General features: G+C 44.8%; 1 long non-coding RNA gene across 1 annotated transcript; it reads right to left on the reverse strand.

Annotated features, from left to right (window-relative positions):
• Window positions 1-343: 343 nt before the first annotated feature.
• Window positions 344-6251, reverse strand: LOC310673979. The gene is made up of 3 exons (XR_014509271.1): window positions 6026-6251; window positions 4661-4790; window positions 344-566 (listed from the first exon to the last, which is right to left on the reverse strand). It is a non-coding gene; the product is annotated as an uncharacterized lncRNA (long non-coding RNA).
• Between the last annotated feature and the right edge of the window lie 4979 nt (window positions 6252-11230).

The raw sequence follows: 11230 nt of genomic DNA on the forward strand, positions 1-11230 counted from the left end.
TTTCCTCATCCTAACTCAGGCTTCCTCAGCCTTGGCCCTCCAGATGTTTTTGGCTTACAACTCCCATGATCCCTAGCTAACAGGACCAGTGGTCAGGGATGATGGGAATTGTAGTCTGAAAACATCTGGTGGGCCAAGGTTGAGGAAGCCTAACTGCTGCTCAGCCTTCCTCATTGGACTGTTTTGTGGATCCCCTCCCTCTTTTAGGCTTTCCTCCCTCATTACATTTTGGACTTCCACACAACCATGCCTGGTAATGCCTCCTTCTTCTGGATGTAAGGTGGCATTTGGGCTAGATAACCAACAGCACTCAGGCCTGAAAACTGCAAACCAAGGAGACAAATCTCTTGAATTTGCTTTTATTGCAAGGGAACAAGCTCATATTCTCACTGTACATGCTGCAAAAGCCCCTTCATTTTGAGCCAGATTCTCTGGTGAATAAACAGAAGGGATCTCCAGCTGGGAGGTGATGCAGGATCCAGTAGCTCTCCAAGTCGAGGGAACACCTCCCATTTTTCAAAGGATCCTGGGTCAGCAGGCAGCAATTAGTCTTCTATCACATTGGGCTTAAAAGCAAACAACAACAATTATTTCAATTTCATTGCCAAGTCACAATCTTTGAGAGATGGAAAAAGCGAAGGAAGCAAGGTTGCCCCATCAGAAACATACCAAAAACCCCATTGGGTGACTCTGTCAATCTCAGTTTCTCACTTTCACCATTTTAAGTTCAGTTCTCGCCATCGGTATGCAAATTTTGTTTTTAAAAAGTTCCTCGTGAACTTTCGCAAGCCGCGTGACATTAACTGGGCCACCAATTGTGCAATTAAAAGACTACATGTATAGTGCAATGTGCCTTTCATGCTCTGAGCAGCTAACAAGTTACGTAGTTGATACACTGTGCGTAACTCATTGGTCCATTAAACTGAAATTGCATGTATTTCGTAAGCTGTCTTAGTTATACTTAGCACAACCAGTGCCTGTTCAATTAACACATTACATAATTAAGGTAATTATAAATCTAGCAAGCTGCATAATCAGTAATTCCCTTCAAGAACAACAATGAAAGTGTACACGCTTCTGCGTTATTTTTTGTCTTCTAGATTTGGGAAGAAATAGAATGATTGTTACAAGTCGAAGGAAGGAAGGGAGGGAGGGAGGGAGGGAGTTTTTGTATGGATCAGGTTTTTTGGTAATGGAGAGGAATTTAAATGGAAAAATTGAATGGATTTTAACAGAGGATAAATGCTAAATTAGAGGATGCTAAACTTGAATCCGATGTAAAAATTATAAAGCGCTCAAGAAGATAACAGTGCAGGGCAGAATAAATGGGCAATTAATATTGAAAGGTAACGTAAAACTTGGAGACAAGAATAAATAACTTGACATTGTTTTATACATTTATTTATATAGCAGGGGTCCCAACTCACCTTCACACTAAGTAAAAACAACACGCCAATTCCTTAAAAGAGTTAACTGGGAGATATGGTTAATAAGTGTAAACAATATAGGATTCCCATCGTAGGTATAAAAGAAAGAGTAGAAGGTTACTTTTAATCTTCTTAAGACCTTAAAGGCCTTTGGGATTTACTTTGTTTTGTTTTTTTAATTAGAATCCCAAGATCCATTGAGGAAATGTCTGCAGATCCTGAGCTGTCTTTTGCCTACTTCTGAGCAAGAGGCTGCTGGGCATCCGCTAAGACGATGGGTATGGTATTTGAGGCTCCTTAGTTGTGCTAACCTTGGTCGCACCCACAAAGCACATTCAGAGAAATCTTATGCTTCCATAACTGTGATGGCTTCCTGGGGCCCCGTAATAACTCTCAGCACCCTTAATTAATAATAATAATAATAATAATAATAATAATAATAATAATAATAATAGCGAAACCATCCCCTCAAAAATCGAATGGCAAGCCAAATTGTTAGAATACCTAGAGTTAGCAAGGATAACCGGGTTAGTGAGCGGAAACTCGATACAAGATGTTAATAAAGAATGGATAGTAATCAAAGAATATCTCAAAGGTTACCGTGCTAACAAAAGCTTTATGGCAGATGTTGAATGAGTCTTGTAACATAAGGTGATATTGGAGGAAACCAGAATCAAAAAGGAGAAAAATATTTTCAGGAAACTGTGTAAAAAATTTATCTTAAAATAGTACAATGGGTGTAGTTGGAAGGTTTTTTTTTTTTATTGTAAATAAAATCAGATTCTATCTCTTTTCCTATTTCTTTTCTCTTTTCTTCTTTTTCTTCTATATTCTTTTGTATGTTTATAATTTGCAATGTCTGAAATGTGATGTTTGAAATCGTATAAGATTTCTGTATAATAAAGGTTGATTTAAACAAATTAAAAAGAAAAAGAAACTTCCCTAAACAGGGCTGCTTTCAGATGTCTTCTAAGAGTAAGATAGTTGTTTATTTCCTTGACGTCTGATGGGAGGGCGTTCCACAGGGTGGGCGCCACCACCGAGAAGGCCCTCTGCCTGGTTCCCAGAGTTCTTGACATGTGTGTTGTTGATGTGACCTAGATGTGTACAACTCCACCCAGTGTTGCATATGTCTCTTGGGTGTGAAAGGCCTGAGCTGCACCTTTAACCATGTCGTTTGGGCACCTATTGAATTCCCCTTTCAGCAAAGCCTTCCAGGTGAAGATCTTTATCTCAGCCTGCACCTGCAGCAGGAGCATTTTGAACCAGTGACATCAGCTGAGTGTTGGGAACCAGGTGTGGGAACCAAACAGTCGACTGATTCCAGTTGTGTTCGCATGCTCCTTGAGTTCTGCAAAGGCAACGTGAAAGAGGACAGCCAGGGCTGACCTCTGGACGGGGTGCGAGGAAGAAAGCAGACTGGTGGGGATTTGTCGAATTCAGACTGAGCTTAGTGGGGCATGGCCCCATTTGCTCCAATAGGCTAGCCTCCACTTTAAAAAAAAAAATAATAATCATGGAATAGTTTTTAAACATTTGCATTGTTTTTATATGTGGAATTGTCCTTGGTTTTTACAAATGCGACAGAGATATTGAGATAAATACACTAGCAGAGACATCACCTTGCCAACAAAGATCCGTATAGTTAAAGCTATGGTTTTCCCAGTAATGATGTATGGAAGTGAGAGCTGGACCATAAAGAAGGCTGATCGCCAAAGAATTGACGCTTTTGAATTATGGTGCTGGAGGAGACTCTTGAGATTCCTATGGACTGCAAGAAGATCAAAGAAGATCATTCTGAAGGAAATCAGCCCTGAGTGCTCACTGGAAGGACAGATCCTGAAGCTGAGGCTCCAATACTATGGCCACCTCATGAGAAGAGAAGACTCCCTGGAAAAGACCCTGATGTTGGGAAAAATGGAGGGCACAAGGAGAAGGGGACGACAGAGGAGAGATGGTGGGACAGTGTTCTCAAAGCTACCAGCATGAGTTTGACCAAACTGCGGGAGGCAGTGGAAGACAGGAGTGCCTGGCGTGCTCTGGCCCATGGGGACAAGAAGAGTCAGACACGACTAAACGACTGAACAACAACAATACACTAGCGGCCAAAATTGTGGAAACCTTTTGGGAAAAAGTGTATTTCTGAGGAAGTGTATTTCTGATGACTCATAAGACCACTTTTTGGGGGAGTAATGCCATAAAATTATATATCAATGGAACGATAATTTAATGAAGAATGTAATGCAACCAAGTTGGTTCAATTATCTGTATTTCATCAAAAGTTATAGCCAAATAACCAGAAAAAGGAACCATCAAACTTTGGAAACACACTTTCCCCAAAAGGTTTCCACAATTTTGGCCCTTAGTGTAGCTATAGGATTGCCTACCCAAGTTGCACAGTTAACCTAAATAAGCATTGCACTGTAAGTCATTTTCATCTTTTATCCATAGAATGGCTTTTTGATGTGCAAACTATAAATCTTATAACAAGGCATACAAACATACTTAACATACAAATTATGGTAAACATGCAAAAAAAATGTATAGTTAACTCTAGCAAGCATCTAAAAACTTTTGTTATTGCTCCTCTCCTGCACACAAAGGTATCAGAGATACATAATTAAGCTGCTTTCTCAGTTCAGTAGATCCCTTAGGCTGAATCCAGACTGGCAAATTACTGCTCAAGTAAAATACCAACTTAAAAACACTGGGGAGGGTAAGTAGGAGGTCATCATGAATACTGAGATAGAAATCTGTTTAGTCCAGTAATATACTCTGGATTTCACAGTGACTTTCATTGTGGAAGGTTCTACAGAGTTTCATTTAAGCTTTGATCTGGACTTCTGGAATTCAGAGTACTGGAGGTGGTGGTGGGGGAACCAAATGTGTTTCCTAGGAAGCGAGTGCCATTAAATTTGATGGAAATGATGGACTCGTGCTTAGGATGGCAGCTCAAATCAGGGGCTTCTTACAGGGGCAAAACTAGGCTTTATTTCACCTGGGACAAAGACCCGGTTTGACACCCCCCCCCCAAACATTTGCCTACACACAAACACAGGCTGAGAATGTCAATGGCACCCCTTGGAGGCTTCACCTGGGGCAAAAAAAACCCCCAACCCCCCCCCCCCCAGCTAACTTCCCCACAGCTTTGTCTCTGTTTTCTCAGCATGCTCAGTTCAGAAGGTGCTGGGAAATGAACTTGTATGACCTCCCCTTTGGCGAGCTGAAGTTACCTTTTGCAACATTTCCTCAGGATTCCACATTTCCCAATCTGAACCATGGGAGAGGGACACTTGATAAGTTTGCAAGCGCCGTTGGCTTCATAGCATTGCCGTCTGCTATGTGGTTTGAAAAAGGCAAATCCTGCGGAAAGTTGGGGGAGAGAGAGAGAGAGAGAGAGATCACTGTCCACTGCATTTTTCACTCCATAAGACGCACCTGACCATAAGACGCACCCAGTTTTTAGAGGAGGAAAGGGGGAAAGCCCTGGATTTTTTGGGATCTTCTCAGAGTTGTGCAGCTTCTTTTGCAAAGGGGAAAAGCCCCATTTTTTTGAGGATCAGCTCAAAGTTGTTGAGCTTACTTTGCAAAGGGAAATAATCCTGTTTTTATGGGGTTCAACTCACAGTTCTGCAGCTTCTTTAGGAAAGGAAAGGGAGCCCTTTCTACAGTTTCCAGGCAGATAATCTAATCAGCCAGTCACATGTCGCTGGGGGAACAAATGGCCTCTGTCTGCAGAACATTCAACAATGGAGGGCTGGGCAAGGGGCTGGAGCCAGAAAGGGAGCCAGCGATCAACCACACATTCGCTCCATAGGACGCACAGACATTTCCCCTTACTTTTTGGGAAGAAAAAAGTGTGTCTTATGGAGCGTAAAATACGGTAAATTAGGAAGAGGAAGAAAAAGAGGCACAAGTTCTCAGGCTTTATGAGAGGAGTGTGGAACCCCAGAACCATCTGGATACCGCTGCATTCCAACTTCCCAGAAAGCCACTGCTGTTCAGTTTCCAGTCTTCCCCAACCTTGTGCCCCCAGAAGTTGTTGTACTACGATTCCCATCATCCCTGACCACTGGACCTAGCTGTCTTGGAAACCTTAGAGGCTTTTAAGCAGAGGTTGGGTGGCCATCTCTTTTGGATGCTTTAGCTGAGATTCCTGCATTTCAAGGGGGTGGGACTAGATGATGATGAAGAAGAGTTTGGATTTGATATCCCACTTTATCACTCCCCGAAGGAGTCTCAAAACGGCTAACATTCTCCTTTCCCTTCCTCCCCCACAACAAACACTCTGTGAGGTGAGTGGGGCTGAGAGACTTCAGAGAAGTGTGACTGGCCCAAGGTCACCCAGCAGCTGCATGTGGAGGAGCGGGGAAGCGAACCCGGTTCACCAGATTACGAGTCCACCGCTCTTAACCACTACACCACACTGACCCTTGGGTCTCTTCCAACTCTACGATTCTATCCTTCTGTGGCAGAAAAGCTAGAGAGAAATGCTCCTTTCCTTTGCGAGGAAATAGAACATCTCAATACCTTTCTCCCTTCCACTCGGCTATTGGCTGAGCAGCCCCTTTCTCCCTTCTTTACTCTCCATCCCTTACCTGAGGAAGCCAGGAGCAGGACAGACAAAACAGCCCAGAACAGGTGAAGGATCTTCATGGCTCCGTTGGGGTGGACTGATGCAGCGAAGGTGAATGCAGCGTTACAAGCCAGACGGGTGTCCAGTGTTTATTGGAGGAGGGCTTGGCTGCCCGTATTTGTAGGCTCCTCGGGAAGTGGTTCCCTCCTCCTGGCTTGGAAAGTCCAGCATGCCATCACCATGACCTGAGACAAGGTGCGGCTGCTGTCCAACCCATAAGCACACTGGCTTAACCAGGCAGAGATGCGGGGATAAGTGGTTTTGTCCTGTTGCAAGACCTGGCAGAGATGCAAAACCCAGAACAAATCACTGGAGGTGAATCTCCCTCTGAATACCAGAGAGAGGGAAGAGAAAGAAAGGGGGAAGAGAGAGAATGATGGAGTTCCTGGAAAATAAAGGTATCGGTGATTACTAAACCATAATTACTGCTGTTTTTGCAATTGCATGCAAATCAATCTCTGTGTGCTAAGAGATTCCAACATTTATCCAGGGTTCAGTTTCCCTGGAATGAAGACCGGAGGAGAGTGTGGTGTCATTAGGATCTATGGTTTTATTTTCACATACGTGCAACATGATGTGAGTATACAGTGGTACCTCTGGTTAAGAACTTAATTCGTTCCAGAGGTCCGTTCTTAACCTGAAACTGTTCTTAACATGATGTACCACTTTAGCTAATGGGGCCCCCCGCTGCTGCCGCACGATTTCTGTTCCCATCCTGAAGCAAAGTTCTTAACCTGAGGTACTATTTCTGGGTTAGTGGAGTCTGTAACCTGAAGTGTCTGTAACCTGAAGCGTATGTAACCCGAGGTACCACTGTACGATGGAGGGGCTTTGGGTTTCAGCACACAGCAAGACCAGCCTCTGTGTCTCCAGCTTCCAGAATCAGCCAGATCTCTCTCTCTCTCTTTGACACACAGAACTCCCTCCCCCCCAAACATATGGTTCTTCCTCTTAGAATAGCATGGCTTCCATCCAGGTGATTTGGGGAAGGCCCACCCCTTTGTCTCTACGGCAACAGAGGAAGCTCTTCGTACATGAAAACAATAGTACTTAATTGGCCAGCTATCTGACCATTTCAGTGACCTCTTCTTATAGCAGGCATAGGCAAACTCGGCCCTCTAGATGTTTTGGGACTACAATTCCCATCATCCCTGACCACTGGTCCTGTTAGCTAGGGGTGATGGGAGTTGTAGTCCCATAACATCTGGAGGGCCCAAGTTTGCCTATGCCTGTCTTATAGAGTGTAAACCTCTCTGGGCCCAGGACCACAGGGTTGGAAAGCACCATATACTCCAAGACTTTGGCCACCTCATGAGAAGAGAAGACTCCCTGGAAAAGACCCTGATGTTGGGAAAGATGGAGGGCACAAGGAGAAGGGGACGACAGAGGACGAGATGGTGGGACGGTGTTCTTGAAGCTACCATGAGTCTGACCAAACTGCGGGAAGCAGTGGAAGACAGGAGTGCCTGGCATGCTCTGGTCCATGGGGTCACGAAGAGCCTCAGCTTCACATATAAAGGATATTCTTTGATATAACCTTAAAGGTAAAGGGACCCCTGACCATTAGGTCCAGTCACGACTGACTCTGGGGTTATGGCGCTCATCTCACTTTATTGGCTGTGGGAGCCGCCTTATAGCTTCTGGGTCATGTGGCCAGCATGACTAAGCCGCTTCTGGTGAACCAGAGCAGCGCATGGAAACGCCGTTTACCTTATTATGCCTCAATAAGAATTGTAAATCTTTAAGCTGCTTCTTGTTCATGCTTAACACAGAAAATAAAATCACACCACAGAGCTCTCTCCTCTCTTCTTCTTCTTCTTCTTCTTCTTCTTCTTTACAGAAATGCATCCACCAAAGGGTAAACTTTTCCTTCCTTCCTTCCTTCCTTCCTTCCTTCCTTCCTTCCTTCCTTCCATTCTTCTTCTTCTGAAAGTGAGCATATGATGCCACCACCTGGAAGGAAGGCAAAACTACAAAATACTTTTTATTAAATTTTCACTTTAACCAAACAAGAGTAAATTTCCACATTCATTTGTACAACTCTTCCCCACCCCTCCCGCCAACAGTTTTCTATTTCCAATCTATATCTCACAGTTTCCTCTTTATTCAAATCCATGTCGTAAGATTTATTTTAATCCTGCTAGTGTCTTCAAACTTCTACAGTTCTGGTTTAAATAGTCAGTGAATTCCAGACTCTTTGGAATTTTGATTCCTTGTTCTTTTGTTCTCTGCTCCGGCTATCCAGAACCCTCCATTTCATTCATCCTTGTGGGGATACATCAGTTTATCCTTTTTCCATCTGTAAATTCCATTCTCAAATCAATTCTTAAGCACTTTTCATTTTGAAAAATGTAGCATTTTAGTCTGAATTTTCCCTAATATGCGCATTCTTTTTTTGCAAAGCAATGTTCCCTAATATATCACACTTTTGAATATTGTTTTCTACAATATATCCATATATATGCACATTTCCCACAAGTGTATGCAATTTTTTTATTGATTGCATTGTTGGAGAGTGAATGCTTTTCATAGGTCTGTTTTTTGGGATTCCCCCCTCCCATTTATTATTTTTTCCTCTGTAATAAAAAGATTTTGTGCTTCTGCACAACCATGCCTGCTAAAAAACAACAACTCCATCTCATAGGTGTAAGGTGACATTTTGGCTTCATTCTCAATGGTTGTTGTTGCTGTTTAGTCGTTTAGTCGTGTCCGACTCTTCGTGACCCCATGGACCAGAGCACTGTCTCCCACAGCTTGGTCAAACTCATGCTGGTAGCTTCAAGAACACTGTCCAACCATCTGGTCCTCTGTCGTCCCCTTCTCCTTGTGCCCTCCATCTTTCCCAACATCATGGTCTTTGATCGCCAAAGAATTGATGCTTTTGAATTATTGTGCTGGAGGAGACTCTTGAGAGTCCCATGGACTGCATGCAAGAAGATCAAACCTATCCATTCTGAAGGAAATCAGCCCTGAGTGCTCACTGGAAGGACAGATCCTGAAGCTGAGGCTCCAATACTTTGGCCACCTCATGAGTAGAGAAGCCTCCCTGGAAAAGACCCTGATGTTGGGAAAGATTGAGGGTACAAGGAGAAGGGGACAACAGAGGATGAGATGGTTGGACAGTGTTCTCAAAGCTACCAGCATGAGTTTGACCAAACTGCGGGAGGCAGTGGAAGACAGGAGTGCCTGGCGTGCTCTGGTCCATGGGGCCACGAAGAGTCGGACGTGACTAAATGACTAAACAGCAACAAAAACATCGAGATGGCTCTCCCTCATGCACAGACACTCTCTGTGTTGCATTTCTTATGTTGCTCAACAGGCCTGAGAGGGTATGGGCACATCTTGGCTAAATGCTCATTACATGATTTGTTTCCCTGCGCCAAGCTCCAATTTACTGAAGCTGTCAAAGAATCATAGGATCGTAGAGTTGGAAGGGACCATGACGTTCAATGCAGCAATATGCAGCTGTCCCTTACAGGGATCGAACCTACAACCTTGGCGTTATCAGCACCAGTGGTGGGGTCACAGGGGCAGTTGCCTCAGGAGCAAACTTGCTAGGAGCACAAAATTTTGACATTTGGTGTTGCTTCAATACAGCTGTGTGCTTCCATCAGTGGGCTCCGCTGAAGACGGTTTCTCCATGCGAACCAGGAAGTGACCTCTCCAGACAGAGGAATGACATTGTGGTGCAGTGGTTAAGAGTGGTAGACTCGTAATCTGGGGAACCGGGTTCGCGTCTCCGCTCCTCCACATGCAGCTGCTGGGTGACCTTGGGCCAGTCACACTTCTCTGAAGTCTCTCAGCCCCACTCACCTCACAGAGTGTCTGTTGTGGGGGAGGAAGGGAAAAGAGAATGTTAGCCGTTTTGAGACTCCTCAGGGTAGCAATAAAGTGGGATATCAAATCCAAACTCCTCCTCCTCCTCTTCTTCTTCTTCTCCTCTTATTTCTGCGGCTGCAATCTCCTGGGTGACATGGACGCTGTTAGGCACTTGAATGTGCATGCGTACTCTGTCAGTTTCTCTCCCTCTCCCTACTCCATGAGGCCCCGGGCACTGGCAACCCACGCTATGCCACTGATCAGCACCACACTCTTATCTGCCCCCGACTCTAACCAACTGAGCTGTCAACGGCACTTGCGCAATGGCTCATGAAATGTAAACACCTCAGCTCAGCCTTAGCTTCCGTTTTCAAATTGGATAGAGTTCAGTTTGAGGGAAAGTGCAGCAAGCAGGAGTGTTTCTCAAGAAGCTACAGGATCAAATGGGTTGCCATAGCGCCCTAAGCTCTTGGCTTTAAACATCACATGGGGGAGCATGCTGGAGCCTTGCTAAGAGGCAATGAGTGGCCTACCTTGCGATTGTTTCATTCTAAGTGTGTGGCTTTTGCCCCAGTCTCCAACTGGTGGATCTTGGGATTCAAGTAAAAAAAGAAATTTGATCCCCAAAGGCTGCTTACACCTGCTGCTTCTGGAAGGTGATTTGATATCACAGACGGGGCCTTTGCAGTGAATGGCTGTAACTTTGTCCTCCTGGTGGGGGGACTCCAAGGGCCCCCCAAATATGCTTTTTGTGAGAAACCTATAAAAAGCCCCAACTGAATGAGACATTGGGGTTCAGTTAAAATATCCTTGGCTTTTTTGGCTCATAACAGTTCCCTTTTGTGCATAAAAGACAAATACCATATTTTTTTGCTCTATAAGATGCACTTTCCCCCTCCTAAAAAGTAAGGGGAAATGTGCGTGCGTCTTATGGAGCGAATGCAGGCTGCGCAGCTATCCCAGAAGCCAGGAGAGGAACAGGAAGAGAAGGAAGGAGAAATGAAGGATAAGCTGGGAGGGGGAGCAGCCATGAGGGAAACTCAGGGGGGAAACTCACTCAGGAAACCAGCGAAGGAGAGGAGGAGGCCCAGGGGAATCTGAAAGCGGATTGGCCAGCTGTCCAATGGAGAGGCTTCTGATTGGTCCAGCCCTGCTCTGGGGTGGGAAATGGGGTCTCCTGCCTCCATGTGGTTCTGGGAGCCCCGTAGAAACTGGTTTTCTGGCAGGAAACGCAGGGAAAAGGATTGCAGGGGTCCCTCTTGCTTTGAACTGGAGTCTGGTACCCTCTCTCCACCATCCTAGTCCTCCCCCCTTTTTTCCAATCATTATTATTGATTTGCCCCCCTGA

The sequence above is a fragment of the Podarcis tiliguerta genome (assembly GCF_965153285.1).
Source record: "Podarcis tiliguerta genome assembly, chromosome: 3".
Classification (NCBI taxonomy): Eukaryota; Metazoa; Chordata; class Lepidosauria; order Squamata; family Lacertidae; genus Podarcis; species Podarcis tiliguerta.